The sequence below is a fragment of the Neofelis nebulosa genome, chromosome 2 (genome assembly GCF_028018385.1).
Source record: "Neofelis nebulosa isolate mNeoNeb1 chromosome 2, mNeoNeb1.pri, whole genome shotgun sequence".
Classification (NCBI taxonomy): domain Eukaryota; kingdom Metazoa; phylum Chordata; class Mammalia; order Carnivora; family Felidae; genus Neofelis; species Neofelis nebulosa.
The window spans coordinates 201,050,691-201,067,057 of NC_080783.1; the positions used below are offsets into that span (position 1 = coordinate 201,050,691).

Below are 16,367 nucleotides of genomic sequence, written 5' to 3' on the forward strand. Positions count from 1 at the left end.
ATTGTCTGGGGTGACAAACCATTGTTCTTATCAAATTTCCTAGAGGGGGCATCTGAACCAAAACATGTTAAAAACCAATGGCAAAACCCAGGGCTCCACGGTGGCTCAGTTGGTTAGGCGTCTGTCCTCAGCTCAGGTCATGATCTCACAGTTCGTGGGTTTGAGCCCCACCATCAATCTCTGTGCTGACAGCTCAGAGCCTGGAGCCTGCTTCAGATTCTGTCTCCAACTCTCTTTGCCCCTCCCCCCTTGCACTCTGTCTGTCTCTCTCTCTCTCTCTCTCTTTCTCTCTCAAAAATAAACAATAAAAAAAAAAATTAAAGAAAAAAAAAAACCCCAACTGCAAAACCCTCTTAGCTATACCAGAGTACTCACTCTTTTCCAGACACACACCTTATACTTTTTCACCTCCATTCCTATGCCCAAACTGCTTCCTCTGGCTGATTAGGGGTGGTAGTGGTTGGGGGAATCAAGCTGGAATAATCTTAATAGTAATGGGTCTACTGGGTGAATTCTTATTCATCCCTCAAGAACAAGCTCCAAAATCACTTCCTCTGTAATGTCTTCCTTCACAGTTTACAAAACAGTATCATTCAGTCCCTCTCCTAGGTTGTACACAGCTCTCCTGAACTTAGTACTCAACACCACAATTAGGTGTTGCAATGTTGCAAGCTTTTCAAGGAAGAGGCTCGATACCTTTAAATCTATCTCCAGAACATAACCCAGATCCTAGCATGCAATGAGCAAAATAAAAATCTGAATAAAAGAAACATACTTGGCGTTGCATTTGTGTTCTTGTATTCTCCACGACTGCCCCTGCCCACTTTTGTTATTAATTCACTCATTCAACAAATATTTATAAAATTCCAAAGAAATATTTGGAGCTATGTGCTAAGCAGTAAGGAAATAGACTAGGACATACATAGTCCTTGCCGTTAAGACAGTTAACTGTGACAATACAGAATACAAAGGTCTTATAGGAGGGGTGTAGGGGTGGCTCAGTGGGTTAAGTGTTGGACTCAGGTCATGATCTAACTATCTTGAGATCAAGCCCCTCGTGTGGCTCAGCACAGAGCCTGTAGCTTACTCAGGATTCTCTCTCTCTCTGCCCCTCCCCCGATTTTTCTCTCTAAATAAATAATAAAGAAAAAAAGTCTTATTTGATGAGAGCTACATGAAGACATGACTAACAGTCACAGAACGTTTTTTACAATGAGACATCAGACTGTCTTAGACCAGAGAATCCATCCATTCTCTTTGTCTCTTTCTTTATAAACAACCTTCTTCCAATGCTCCTTTTCCTTTTCTAAAGGGTATAATGCAACCAAATACCCTCTGACTTCTGGAAATAATTCCACAAGGTAGATGGAGCAGGAATGATTATCTCCATGTTGAAGATGAGAAAACTAACCTTCAAAGAGGTTACTGCTCAAGGTTGCACATTAATGAGAGAGGATTTTATTTAGTACTTACTTACTGTCTGACTTGTCCAACTACTCTACCTCTAATCAGTCTATAAGCCCCAAAAAGGAAAAGACTTGGTTTTCACTGCTTTGTCCCCAGGATCTGATTCCTGGGTTTCTAGGAATCCTATCCAGTGTCTAGAACACAACAGGCCTCCAATAAGTTTATGTTGACTAGATGAATGGATGAAATGATTTGGAAATAAAGTAGACCAACAGCAAAACACACAAGGAAAAAAGTTCCTTCTCATTAAGATGGCATAATAAAAGAGATTTAAAACAGGCTTCTACTAGTTAGAAAGGCTAGACCAATTGTATTGACTCAATTCCATTGGCATGTTATGCATTTTACCTAAGAAGAATTTAAGTAAAGGAGGTGAAGTAAGTTTCTATTTCTGATGTCACATTCATGGCATGTACTGACATAAAGCCAAGATTTAACTGCAGGTTTGAAACTAATTAAAAGTTTTTACTAAAAGCAAACACCAAAGAAAGCATTTTCTTGAGTCTTTGGCTAGAAAAGAATCTGAAGTTCAGTTCTTTCTTCAATGTTATTTCCAGCAGCCAAAAGTGCTGTATAGATATTCTCCAACATATTTCTTCAAAAACCTTTAAGGAAAGATTAATCAAAACTTGCTAGTAATGATTAGACAAAACCACAGCCCAGTAACTCACCACTCTTCCACCTCCACTGGGCCTAAGCACAAGGCAATCACAACGTACCACCAAACAAGGTGATGGGACCAACGTTCAGGATGATTTATGGCTTAGTATGACATCATTTGATGTTCTAAAAACTCCAGTTCCGGGGCGCCTGGGTGGCTCAGTCAGTTGAGCGTCCGACTTCGGCTCAGGTCATGATCTCACGGTTCACGGGTTCGAGCCCCACATTGGGCTCTGTGCTAACAGCTCAGAGCCTGGAGTCTGCTTCGGATTCTGTGTCTCCCTCTCTGCCCCTCCCCTACTTGTGCTGTCTCTCAAAAATGAATAAACGTTAAAAAATTTTTTTTTAATTCTTTAAATAGAAAAATAAAAACTCCAGTTCATTTTAAGTCACTTTTCTCTGCTTAGAAAATATTTCCAAAAAAAAAAAAAAAAAAAAAAAAAAAAAAAAAATATATATATATATATATATATATATATATATATTTCCATTATTTTCTCCAATATTTAAATGTCAATAAATCATAAGCTGTTCATGGTGGTATAATGAGTAATTGCAACAGGTGTGAAGTAATGGAAAGAGCACTGGACTGAAGTATGGTTTACTATTTCCTATCTAGGTTAACTGTGTGACTTTAGGCAAGTCACTTAACATTTTAGAGGCTGTGAATTGAACATTTATCACCAATAAAATGAGAACCACCACCTCAGAGAACTTCAGTAAGAAATTACATAATATATATGATGAGCTGTTTTCAAAAAATAACACTAATAGCAATGTCATATTTCAACAGATAACAGCCAGTCATTAGTAACTGATGTTCCTTTTTTTTAATGTTTATTTATTTATTTTGAGAGAGCGAGCGAGCAAGCAAGCTGGGGAGGGGCAGAGACAGAGAGAAATCCCAAGCAGACTCCATCCACACTGTCAGCACAGAGCCCAACATGGGGCTCAGATTCACAAACCCTGAGATCATGACCTGAGTTGAAACCAAGAGTCTGATACTTAAGGGAATGATCCACCCAGGTGCCCCTGTTCCTTGGATTATTTTTAAAACTTCCAGAGCAATTCTATGGACACTTCTTCAAAACACAATCAGGAAAACAACCAATCCCTACTCACGACTGGATTAAAACCTGAAGGGAACAATTGCATTAAAGACCTCAATCCCTGCACAATATTACTAACATAATCTGGATTCCCAGAGTTAATCACTTCCATTATGAGAGATCAAAATAATAAAGTACAATAGGCTTTATTTTGCATACTTGACTAGGGAGGGAATTTAACCTATATAACTTTAATATCATTCCCTGATTCATGTAAAAGGGTCCTGGTTATCCTCATTTCAGAGACCTGAAATACTAATTATTTTTCAATAGCAGCCACCGCCGCGGCGTTTATAAAGCTTTGCCTTATGCTGAATCTCGCAATGCAGTCTTCCAACGGAACGTGGATGAAATTACCACTAACAAAATTTGATTAAATCCACACAATTCACTGGTTTCAGTAAGGATCTACTACTATCCTCCCTCAAACTGGCTTCATTTCTATTACTTGGTGAACTAGTAGTCTCTTTGTTGCTTTCTTGAAGGTACTAGGTTTCTGGTTTCGCTATAACGCAGATCCTTCTATTAATGGACGTTTCTTCCAACTTTGCTTCAAGCAGAAGAAATAAAAGGATCGCGGGTCCGAAGGAAGACGAACTGGGCGCCTGGATGAAGTCCAGTAACTTTTTTCTGCATGCAATGAATGAAAAGCCTGCTCGCTGCCCTATAAATCACTTTCTCTTCTCCGAGATTCAAGACGTATGTGAACTACCATTCTGCTCAACCGCACTGGTTCTTTGGTTCCCCGATCACAACTGCAACCTATACAGACACGGCAGCAAATTAGGTCCCTTCCCAGTATCCCGGGGAGGGGGCTCACTTCTTTTCCGCAGGCCCATCCCCCTACCGAGAAAAATGCCTGGAGATTCGTGTCCCAAAGCCGCGCGGGGCTACATTTCAGAGTTAGACAATAACCTCAAGGGTTTTCAACAGAAACTCCGTCTGCCACTGCCTGGCTCCTAGCCTCCGCTCTGCCCAGCCGGGATGCAGAGGTCCGACCCATGACGGGTTTTTAAAATGGACTTTGACCTGATCCGGTTACCGTAACCGGATCCCCTGGGACGGGCCCCCATCAAGAACCGGCCCGGAGGGCTCCCCGGAGGAGGCGACCCCACGCACTGGCACAAAGGGGCAGCCCAGACAAAAGGGCCCCGCCAAGTCGCAGGAGGAGGGGAGGGTCAGCCTTCGCGGGACACACTGCAGGCTGAGAAACCACGGCGGGACCGTTGTGGGAGGGCGGAGGAGGAGGCGGCGGCCCCGGCCCAGCCCGCCCCGCCCTGCCCTGGACCGACAAGTTCGCGGTTCGGGCCGTTACCCCCGCCCAGACCGCGACCTCATTGCGGAGCTTAGAACGCGGCGCGAGCCTAAGAGACGCCCGCAACCAGACCCAGTGTACTTCTCGCTCACTTTCCCTTGCTCACCGAAATCACCCGGGTGGCCGCCGCCGCCTCCTCAGCCTCCAACAGTAGCTTCCCCCGGAAATCCTACCTGGCCCGCCCGCCGCCAGGCTGCAGCCAGAGCCTTCGGCCCTGGGGAGGGGGGAGCCGAGGCTGGCCGGACAGTGAGGGGTAGGAAGTGCCCCCGCGGAGGCTCACGGGATTCGTAGTCTCCAGCCAGAGCCAGCTGCTTTGCGGGCTGGACAAGATGGCGGGAACGTCTCCGCCTTATGCTCCGGGACTGTAGGCCTCACACGGCCTCTCTGGGCATGCGCCACCCGCTGCTGGCAACCTTGGTATGAAAACTTGGGACTGCTTAACTAGTGCCCGCGGGCAAAGGTCTTTGGACTTAGGAGCACAGAAACAAGTTCAGCTGCAGGCAGTGTCTAGGGAGGAGCTGACGTACGTGTGCTGTTTTAGAAAACCGTGTCCAGCCCCTATCTGGTCAAATTTCAAATATAGTTTCTGCAAAAGAAAACGCTATGGAGCGCCTGGGTGGCTCAGTATTAAGCGTCTGACTCTGGATTTTGGCTCAGGTCATGATCTCATGGTTTATGAGTTTGAGCCCTGCATCTGGCTCTGTGCTGACAGCGAGGAGCCTGCTTAGGATAGTCTCTCTCCTATCTGCCCCTCCTAAGCTCGCTCGCTCTCTCTCAAAGTAAATAAACTAAAAAAAACCCAAAACAAACTATTGAGGGCCAGTTTAAAATACAAAAACTTAGAAGTAAGTTATCCTCAAGGTGTCTGGAGGGCTCAGTCAGTAGAGTATGCTACTCTTGATCTCAGGGTTGTAAGTTCCAGGCCTTCTAAGGTATAGACATCACTTAAAAATAAAATCTTAAAAAGAAGGTGGAGGAGGAGGAGGGGGAGGGGGAGGAGGAGGAGGAGGAAGAGGTGGTGGAGGTTGTTATCCTCAATCTAGTGTATAAAGAAGCAACCCGGGAATCATTTTTGGCACCTTCTTCAGCCCACTAAGTCCAGTCAATCTATATCCCATAGACCTCACCGTTCCATTTCCTCTATCACCATTAACTAGAGCAAGCAACGGTCCTCTCTCGCTAGTCTCACTAGTTTCAGGCCTCTGGGCTCTTTTCCTCCAAACACCATCCTTGCTGCTGCCAGATGATCTTGCTAAATGCCAACCCCATTGTGTCAAGTCCAAATTAGAGCTAAGTGTATAACCTAAAGCTGCTAGAGGAAAATGAGGGAAAAAAAATCTATATGACCTGCAAACACACAGTCATAAAAGAAAAAATTGATAAATCGTAAGTCATTAAAATTAAAAATGTTGCTCTTTAGGACACTTATGAAAATGAAAAGGGAAGCCACCCACTGGGATGAAATAGCAGCAAAACCTACATGCAACAAGGGACTGATATCTAAAACAATTTCAACTCATTAAGGCAAACAACCCAGCTTAAAAAATGATTTGAACAGATGTTTTACAAACGAAGATGAACCTGTGGCAAATAAACCATGAAAGATGTTTGGGATATGCAAATTAAAACCACAATGAGATAATCTACACACCATGACTTGTAATATCAAGTGATCAAGTGTTAACAAGAATGTAGAGCCACAAGAATTCTCATTCACTGTTGGTGGCATTGTAAAATGATACAACCACTTTGGAAAGCAGTATTGGAGTTTCTTTAAAAATTAAATATACATTTGGGCGCCTGGGTGGCTCAGTCAGTTAAGCGTCCAACTTCAACTCAGGTCATGATCTTGTGGTTTGTGAGTTTGAGCCCCAAGTTGGGCACTGTGCTGACGTCTCAGAGCCTGCAGCCTGCTTTGGATTCTGTGTCTCCCTCTTTCTCTGTCCCTCCCCCCGCTTGCACTCTGTCTCTCTCTCTCTCTCTCTCAAAAATAAACATTAAATTTTTTTTAATTAAAAAAATTAAATATACACCTACTATATGGTCTAACCATTACACTGTAGGTATTTACCCAAGACAAACTGAAAGCATACATCTACACAAAGACGTGATTGAGCATGAATGTTCATAGCAGCTTTATTTGTAATAGCTTAAGATTGGAAACAATTCAAATGTCCTTCATACTTATACAATGGATACTCTTCAACAATAAGAAGCAATGAACTATTGATTCACACAACATGATGAATCTTAAAATTATTGTGCTGAGTAAAAGAAGCCAGACATAAAGGAGTACATTCTGTATGACTCCGTTTGTATAAAACCCTAGGAAAACCAAACTCTAATGAAAAAAGATCAGTGGTCACCTGGGGAACCAAGAAGGCAGATGTATGGCAGCCAGAGATAACAAAGGGGATAAGGAAACTTTTGGGGGTGATGGGTATATTAATTATCTTGATCATGGTTATGTTTTCAAGGCTGTATAATGAGTTTTAAGTATATCAAAACTTATCAAATTGCACACTTTAAATATGTGAGGTTTATTGTTCATCATTATACTTCACTAAACCTGAAAAATAGGATAGTCAATAAACTGTTGGGGGGTACCTGGGTGGCTCAGTCAATTAAGCAGTCGACTCTTGATTTTGGCTCAGGTCATGATCTCGCTGAGTTCAAGACCTGCGTGGGGCTCTGCACTGACAGACAGTATGGAGCCTTCTTGGGATTCTCTCTCTTCCTCTCTCTCTGCCTTCCTCCATGTGTGCACATGCTCTCTCTCTCAAAATAAATAAACTTAAAAAAAAATGTTGGGGCACCTGGGTGGCTCCATTGCTGAGCGTTGGGCTCTTGATTTCAGCTCAGGTGATGATCTCGCAATTGTGGGACTGAGCTCCACATTGGGCTCCTCGCTGAGTGTGGAGCCTGCTTGAGATTCACCCTCTCTCTCTCTCTCTCTTTCTGCCCCTCCCTCCTCTCAAGATAAATAAATGAACATTAAAAAAAAAAAAACTGAAAGAAAGAAAGAAAGAAAATCCTTCAGTGGCTTCCTGGTACTCTTGGGCAAAAAAAAAAAAAAAAAAAAAAGTTACCATAGAAGCTGTAATTGTGGAGTTTCAATATCATTCATGGGGAAGGGGATGGATAGGGATGGCAACTATGAAATCCCAGGTAAGTAATGATGGTGGTAACAGTAGTGTTAATAGCAGTAATAATAAAAACTCCTATTTTTCCTTGAGCATCTCTCATGTACCAGGTATTTTACATATGCCTTGCATTAGGATTCCCCCCAAAAAGCATAACTAGAGACAAATACTAGTTTCAGGTAATTTACTTGGAAAGTGATCCCAGGGACTTACTGTGAGAGCCTACAGTAAAACAGGGAAGAAGGAGCCAACACAAGGGTGCATTGCTCACTTGGCAATCCTACCAAAACCATGTGAGGATTGTCTACAATGCCTCTCAGCATTGTCTACCCAAGGACTGCTCTGAGGAGCTTTTGTCCATTGGCTCCCATCCCCCATGGTAAATCCCATGGGATTGCCCCAGGGAGTATCAACTCCTCTTGCGTTTGGAACAGGGTCCCACCAGAGTCCTATATCTTGGTTTAGGAAAAGCTCCAGGACAGAATGCAGAAAGATGGAAGGAGAAGTGAAGCCCTTACTAAACTGTTTTCTGCAGCTTCAGCTAAAAGCTAAGGTAGCTCTGTGAGGACGTGAGATAAGGCAATGGGGGTGCCAGACCACTTGCAATGCTCAGGTTTGTCCATTTTCTACATTAGATCTAATTTAGCACCCTGTCTTCAAGGTAATGGCCTGTGACAACCTTGACAAAAGATTTGGTGGCACTCATCACTCTTTGCAACATGCTATATGTTGCCCCACATGCCTTTTGTGCCTTGTAATACACGACACCCAAACATATGGATGCTTCTCACAAATGATAGTAAGTGAAAGAAGCTAGACCAAAGGAGTATATGCTGTATGGTTTCACAAATATACAATAAAAAACAGGCAAAACTATTCTGTTGAAAGTCAGGCTAGCAGCCACCCTTCAGGGTGGAAGAGCAGTGTCTGGAAGAAGGTGAGAGGGGGTTTTCTGGAGGCTGATAATGTCGCTTTTTGATCTGGACCTGGGTGCTCGGTCCATGGGTGTCTTCAATTTGTAAATATTCATTCATGGGATATAGATACTCTTCTGCCTGTATATTATACTCAATTTTTAAAATGGGAAGTGGTCTGCACCAGGCCTCTTGTCTTCTGAGAGACCAGTTAGCAGTAAACACTCTTTCTAACCATTAATATTTCTGGATTTGGGGCTCATGGGCACTATTGGTGTATAATGTTAAGAGCATAAGCTCTGGCAATAAAAAACTGTTCTGCCACGTCCTGTGTGCTACTGCCCAAGTTATTGAAACTGGTTAACGTTCAGTTCCCTCACTGTACAATGGGAAATACAATAGTACTTATTATGTAAATTGATGTGATAATTAAACAAAGTAACATACATAAAGTAGCCAGCACTGTACCTGACATACGTTAAGTACTCAATAAACAATTACTATTATGAGTAATATGTTTTTGTCTTTCTGTTTTTATTAAGTTTCCAATTTTTCAACAATGAACATGGATACAGGCTATAAGTGCAAGGATATTCATTGTAGTACTGTTTGAAATCTCAAACAAAAAAATTGGAGATAAATTAAATATGCATCTACTGGAGAATGCGCAAATCAACTGTGATATATTCATGATACAGAATAGCACAAAGCAGTTAAAGTGAACAAATGAAAACTGGAGGGATCAACAGGGATAAAACAAAATGTTAAGGGAAAAAAACGAAGTTGTAGGAGGTTACATATGGCCTGATACCATGTATATAAAATTTTAAAACATCCCAAACAATACTACATACTGTTTAAGGATTTATCTATACATAGCAAAAATATAAAATCATGTGTGGAAATAAAATATTCAGGCAAATTATTACTTCTTGGGGAGAGGAGAAAAGAATGGGTAAAAGGAGGAATATATCAGGACTTAAAGCATATCTGATATTTTATTTCTTGAAAGCAATTTTAAGAAACAAATGATAAAACATTAAGATTTGACAAAGTTGTGACAGCGATTTGGGTGTTTGTTATATAAATGTCTATTTTTCTATATGCTTGAAATAGTTCTCTATTAAAAAAATTTTTTTTAACGTTTTACTTTATTTTTTGAGAGAGAGAGACAGAGTGCAAGCAAGGGAGGGGCAGAGAGAGAGGGGGACACAAAATCCAAAGCAGGCTCCAGGCTCTAAGCTGTCAGCACAGAGCCCGATGCGGGGCTCCAACCCATGAATGCAAGATCACGACCTGAGCAGAAGTTGGACTCAACTCACTACGGCGCCCCAGTTCTCTATTAAAAAAAAAAAAAAAAAAAAAAAAAGCATGGAGCACAGCAGTGTAGAAAATATTCTACCCTTTTTGGGGAGTGGAAAAGCAAGAGTTTGATGCTTAACTGACTGAGCCACCCAGGCACACTGAGAATTTTTTTTTTTAAGTTTAATTTTTATAGTTTTATTTATTTTGAGAGAGAGAGAGAACAAGTAGGGGAGGGGCAGAGAGAGAAGGAGAGAGAATCCCAAGCAGGCTCCATGCTGTCAGCCCAAAGCCTGAGGCAGTACTCCAACTCCGAAACTGTGAGATCATGATCTAAGCTGAAATCAAGACTTAACCTACTGAGCCACCCAGACGCCCCCATAATTTGTTTTTTTTTTTAAGCTAAAAAAGTGTTGGAGAATCAATGAAACAAGTTTCCAGCTATCACATTTTAAAATCACGGCCTGATGACTTCACCATAGTTTCAAATTCTGAGAGCTCTTTCACAGACGCGAATGGCTCTACAAACCTGGCTGTTCTCACTGGGCTGAGAACCAAGGCCAATTAACTGGCAAAAATGAATCAGACCAATCAGAGAGCAATATGCAAATGAGCAACTCTGACTGTATAAAGTGCTATATCATTGAACATTGCAGAATTTAGAGACTGCCACCTGCAGGCCAAATCTCTCATAGACGGTTCATGGAAATAATCTAGGGGGATTCTTCTCTCAATTGAGTCCTCTGTGGGGCTCTGTATTGGAGACGTACATAAATTTTTCCCTCTCCCCTGCAGCCCACTACTCCGCCACAACCCCAAACTGGTGATAGTAATTCCTAAAAGTAGACACTATGGCATCAGATTGTCTGGCTTTACCTTGGGTAAAGTAGATACCTCTTCTATACCTCAGTTTTCTCATCTATTAAATGGTGATGATAACAATAGCTCCTCTGTACAGACGTTGTGAAGATTGAATCAGACCATGTAAACTGCTTAGCACAATGGCTGGCACATAGTGAGCACAAATATTAACAGTTGTTGTTAGGCAGAGCTTCAGAAGCTTCTCCCATTCAATAACTGACAAATTGTACCTTGGCACACAAGAGTGTAGTGGAAAGACCTTTAGTACCTGGCTCTCCCACTTAGGGCTTGTGACCTTTGGCAAGTCTTTTAACCTCTTTGAACTTTACTCGACCTCACACAGGTGGTTTTGGATATTACATGACATCATCTATATAAAGCACCAATCACAGTGCCTGGCATAGAGTGGACAGTTAAATGGAGTGACAGTGGAGTGATGATTAATACGGGAAAAGATACCAAGTATAGGCAAAGGTTGAACAGCTCAGGTTGCAAACAGGCAGGCCACAGGTGCTCACTAACCTACAGATATTTTGGTTTGGCCCTCAGTATTTTATAATTTTTAAATTACTTTCTAGCTTTGAACACTGAAATTCTACCTTTAAGGTCAGATTTTCAACTTCTTTTAAAATGTGAAGGTTTAACAATGTATTGTATAAGACCTACAAGGAAGATGGCATATAACAGGGAAATTTAATTTCTTCCAAGGGAGCCAAGTAATGCTCCCTGAAGAGGTGATGTTAAAGCTGAGACATTAAAGTTAAGTAGAGGTTAGCCTGATAAAGACAGAGGGGGCAATCCTCCAAGCAGAGGGACTGCCATGTCCAAAGGTCTTGAATCAAGGAGGCTACTGGCTCCAGGAAGCTTCAGGAAAGCTCAGTGACTAGAGCACAGTGAGCAAGGGGAAGGTGGGAAGAAAATAAGGCTCTAGTTGGCTCCCGAAGGATTTTGGACTTTACTGTGAGGACCAGTGTAGTTCAAGGCTGGAAGCTGGGAGGTAGCCAATTGGTGTAACGAACTTAGGGGCTAGGCAGTCAGAATGGAGAAAGGTCAGGGGTCAACAATTAGCAGCAGAGGAAAGAGAGGAATGCTAGTGCAGTATAGGATCTATATCTAGAAACTCCGGGACAGGACAGCCTGTCTTGTCTGGCAAAGGGCAGACTTTATAGGAACCAAGTTGAGTTGGACACCAGGGTGAACATCTTATGTTCATTTTAATAGTGGGGAAATGGGGGCGCTTGGGTGGCGCAGTCGGTTAAGCGTCCGACTTCAGCCAGGTCACGATCTCGCGGTCCGTGAGTTCGAGCCCCGCGTCAGGCTCTGGGCTGATGGCTCGGAGCCTGGAGCCTGTTTCTGATTCTGTGTCTCCCTCTCTCTCTGCCCCTCCCCCGTTCATGCTCTGTCTCTCTCTGTCCCAAAAATAAATAAAAAGCGTTGAAAAAAAAATTAAAAAAAAAAAATAATAGTGGGGAAATGGGAAGAATAAAGATTTGGCCAAGGACATATAACAAAGAAGATACAGAGCTAGATTCACAACACCTATCTGTAATTTGTTGCTCCTTTTACCACACTAGTTTTCTCAAGGTGAATAAACACAGCACCAATACTGTGTTGCTAATAATATCCTATTTATTGAGAGCTTGCTAAGTGTTAGGCTCTATGTATATGTGCATTATTATCTCATTAGTTCACTCAGTTAACAAATTTAGTCCACCCAGGGCACCTGGGTGGCTCAGTCAGTTGAGTGTTCAACTTAGGCTCAGGTCATGATCTTACAGTTCATGGGTTTGAGCCCCATGTTGGGGCTTGCTGCTGTCAGCATGGAGCCTGCTTCGGATCCTCTGTCCCCCTCTCTCTCTGTCCCTCCCCTGCTCAGACTCTCTCTCTTCTCCCAAAAATAAATAAACATTAAAAACAAAACAAAACAAAACAGGGTGACTGGGTGACTCAGTTGGTTAAGAGTCCAACTTTGGATCAGGTCATGATCTTGCAGTCTGTGAGGTCAAGCCCTGTGCTGGCCTCTGTGCTGACAGCTCAGAGCCTGGAACCTGCTTCCGATTGTGTCTCTCCTTCCCTCTCTACCCCTCCCCTGCTCTCACTCTGTCCTCTCTCTCTCAAAAATAAATAAACTTAAAAAAATTGTTTTAACCAAATATCGTCTATCCAAAATATTATGTACCAAGGGACTGTTAGGCACTGGACACACAGGAATTAATGAGACAGACACCATCCCTATCCTATTGGAGTTCACAATCCAGAAAGGAAGTGAGTAGTTGAAGTAATTATAGAGAGTAATTGGCAGGTACTTTAGGGAGAGTGTAACAGTGAACCCAGCCTACTATGGGCGGCAGGTAAGGCTTTCTGGAAGAAGTGACAGTCAAGCTGAAAAAGCAGGAGTAAAACATGAGGAGAGACTATTCCAGGAAAAGAAGAGGTACTATATGGAAAGCACTATCCTCACCGTAACTTGATGAGATAGGTGTTATGATTATCCCCTCTTCACAGATGAGAAAACTGATGTTCTCAGAGATTAAGTAACTGACCCACGAGGCAGTGCTAGAGCCCGGATTGTAAGCCTGGATCTATCTAGACCAAAGCTCATCCTCTTAGCTGCTAAGTTAGATATTTCTATTAGCTTGTCCTTTCCTTCGAATGGTCAGGTGAGTGGAATGGAATATTAATTAAGATGTCTGCAATGCAGGAAGTTGAAATCATGGCTTACAAACCATTTAAGCATGTCTGTGTCAGGGTCGGCTGTCAATTTTGGAATGACAGCTATCTAGTGACACAGCTCTTGTGCTAATGCCTGAATAGATGTTTAGCTCAACTAATATGATTCAACAGCTAGGTACTGAGTGCCTACTTTGTGCCAGGAAAGGTCCCAGAGCATGTAGATAAAAGAGCTAGAGTTCAAACCTAGGTCCACCTGACTCTAAAATTTGGGCTCTAGACCATTGCACTGCACTATCTCTGCCAGGATAATCAGCTTATAAAAACCCAGGGGAATGTGGGATGATCTGCAAGGCCAAATACACATCCAGGAAGGGGAAATAAATGTCAGTGCTTTTAAAACCTTCCAGGGAAGTAGAGAAACAGGAAAAAACAACAAATAAACAAACAAAAAACAATGTGTCTAGTAATTAGACACTAGTTAATCCCAAAAAGAGAGAATTTACCCAAAATATTTATAAATGATTCTTTTCTATCATTTAATTCAGCTTAAATTTGCCTCAAGACTTATCTTTAAATTTCATCAGTAACTAAAGTTCAGAATTTTTGGTATCCAGATACACTTCCTTTAATTCTCATTTTATATCAGTGTGAGAAAAAAAATCTATTTCACAAAAATCAGTGTCAAGCAAAAAAAGTGATCCCATTCAGTATGGGTACAAGCTGTTTGCTTAGCAAACTGGGAGAAAAGAAATCCTCTGCAGGAGGTGGCCACCGGCCCTGAGCTATGCGAACATTCTGTCTGCGGGCAGGGAAGTATGCGGCCTCGTTCCAGGCGCTCAGATGTGACCAGAGGTGAAACCTGTATGGCTAAAGAAGTGGCCAGAATTGGTTCTGTGACACACGGATTGGAAAGATCACGGCTGTGTTCAAACGTACGATGTTTGCAGTTCCATCTGCTTATTTACCCTCCGTCTGAACAAAAAAAAGGCAAGAAAAGAAACTAACATTTACCAAGTGCCACTTTGTATAGGGTATATTTTTGCCTCAACAATTCATCTAGTACTGTGGAAATGAGTTCAGAGAAAGAGGTAGAACTTCTCTCAGAGCAACTATAAAAACTTACTTATTATAGTTTAGCCTGTTACTAAAACAGTAACAATAGCTTCCATTTACTGAGTGCATACTATGTGCCAGGCACAAACACGATTTCATTGAATGACAACCTTACGGTATAGGGACCATTACCCATTTTACAGAAAAACAACAACAACAACAACAACAACAACAACAGATGTTCAGGAAATTAAGCAACTTCCCAAGGCCACATGTGAGCAAGTGGCATCTATTCACATGTCCATCTCCCCACCACACCAATCACTGTACATTTAAAATTTTTTTTTAAAGTTTATTTATTTATTTTGAGAGAGAGAGAGAGCATGAGCAGGGGCAAAGAGAGAGGGAGACAGAATCCCAAGCAGACCCTGCGCTGTCAAGCGCAGAGCCCGACATGGGGCTCGAACCCACAAATCATGAAATCGTGACCCCCAAGCCAAAACCAAGAGTCAGACACCCAACTGACTGAGCCACCCAGGCACCCCTGTAAATTTCTATGTCTTATTCATCTTTGTATTCCTTGTCTCTAACATTGTGCCTGGCACAGAGTAGGCAGAATCCAGTTAATATTTTTGAATAAATAAAAAACAAACAAAATTTCTCAAGATAAATGGTAGAGCCACCATCAGGATTTTAGGTCTTCTGTCTTCCAGTCTAGTGTGCTTTCTTTCCATAATTAAATATTGCCTACCTAAATCTGGATCCTGATTAATCATTCACATGCTTCTTTCACTGTGGAAATTCCTATTAGACACCTTCCTTATGAGTATGATAGAGTGATTCCACTTCTCAGTCTTTATCCTACAGAAATACTAGCACATGTGTTTGACAATGTATTACTAGGGTATCTGCTATTGGCATTTCAAAAAAACTGAAAAATAAATATCCGTCAATAGAGATATGATGAAACGGTACATCTATAGAGTATCATACAACTTTTTTTTTTTTTTTTTTTTAATTTTTGGGACAGAGAGAGACAGAGCATGAACGGGGGAGGAACAGAGAGAGAGGGAGACACAGAATCGGAAACAGGCTCCAGGCTTTGAGCCATCAGCCCAGAGCCCGACGCGGGGCTCGAACTCACGGACCGTGAGATCGTGACCTGGCTGAAGTCGGACGCTTAACCAACTGCGCCACCCAGGCGCCCCAAGAATATCATACAACTTTAAAGAGAGTAAGGTAAGTTAGAGAAAGACAAATATCATATGATTTCACTCATATATGGAATTTAAAAAACAAAACAAACAAAGGGGGAGAAAAAGAGACAGAGACAAATCAAGAAACCCTTAATTATTGAAAACAAACTGATGGTTACCAGAGGGGTGGAGGGAGAGGTTAAAGAGGTGATGGAGATTAAGGAGTACACTTGTGATGAGTACTGGATGATGTACGGAAGTGTTGGATCACTATATTGTACACCTGAAACTGACCAGTGTGGAGACCAACACAGGGCTTAAACTCATGACTCAGAGATCAAGACCTGAGCTGAGATCGAGTTGGACGCTTAACCTACTGAGCTACCCAGGTGCCCCTGCATCCCAAAGATTCTAATAGGGTGGGTTGGGAAGATTTGGACAATCATCAGGTTTAGCCAATGCTTTTTTTTTTTTTTAAGTCTATTTATTTATTTTGAGAGAGAAAGAGAGCACGAGCAGGAAAGGGACAGAGAAGGAGAGAGAATTCCAAGCAGCCTCACGCCATCAGTGCAGAGCCCTATGGGGAGCTCGATCCCAGGAACCAAACCGTGAGATCATGTCCTGAGCTGAAATCAAGAGTCGGATGCTTAACCAACTGAGCCACTCAGGTGCCC

At 42.2% G+C, this 16,367-nt stretch overlaps 1 protein-coding gene across 14 annotated transcripts in view; it reads right to left on the minus strand.

Annotated features, from left to right (window-relative positions):
- The window catches only part of LOC131505159 (mediator of RNA polymerase II transcription subunit 18), a 135,659-nt gene that overhangs the window by 97,910 nt on the left and 21,382 nt on the right, over window positions 1-16,367 (minus strand). For 2 of the 14 annotated variants that reach the window (XM_058718407.1, XM_058718406.1), the window contains exon 1: window positions 4,658-4,810. The exons of 9 other annotated variants lie outside the window; for them this stretch is intronic. The gene's annotated coding sequence lies outside the window, so the exon portion shown is untranslated. Of the gene's footprint in view, window positions 1-4,657; window positions 4,811-16,367 lie in introns of those variants that run through there. 3 more of the 14 variants (XM_058718408.1, XM_058718409.1, XM_058718410.1) reach the window with 3 other exon arrangements.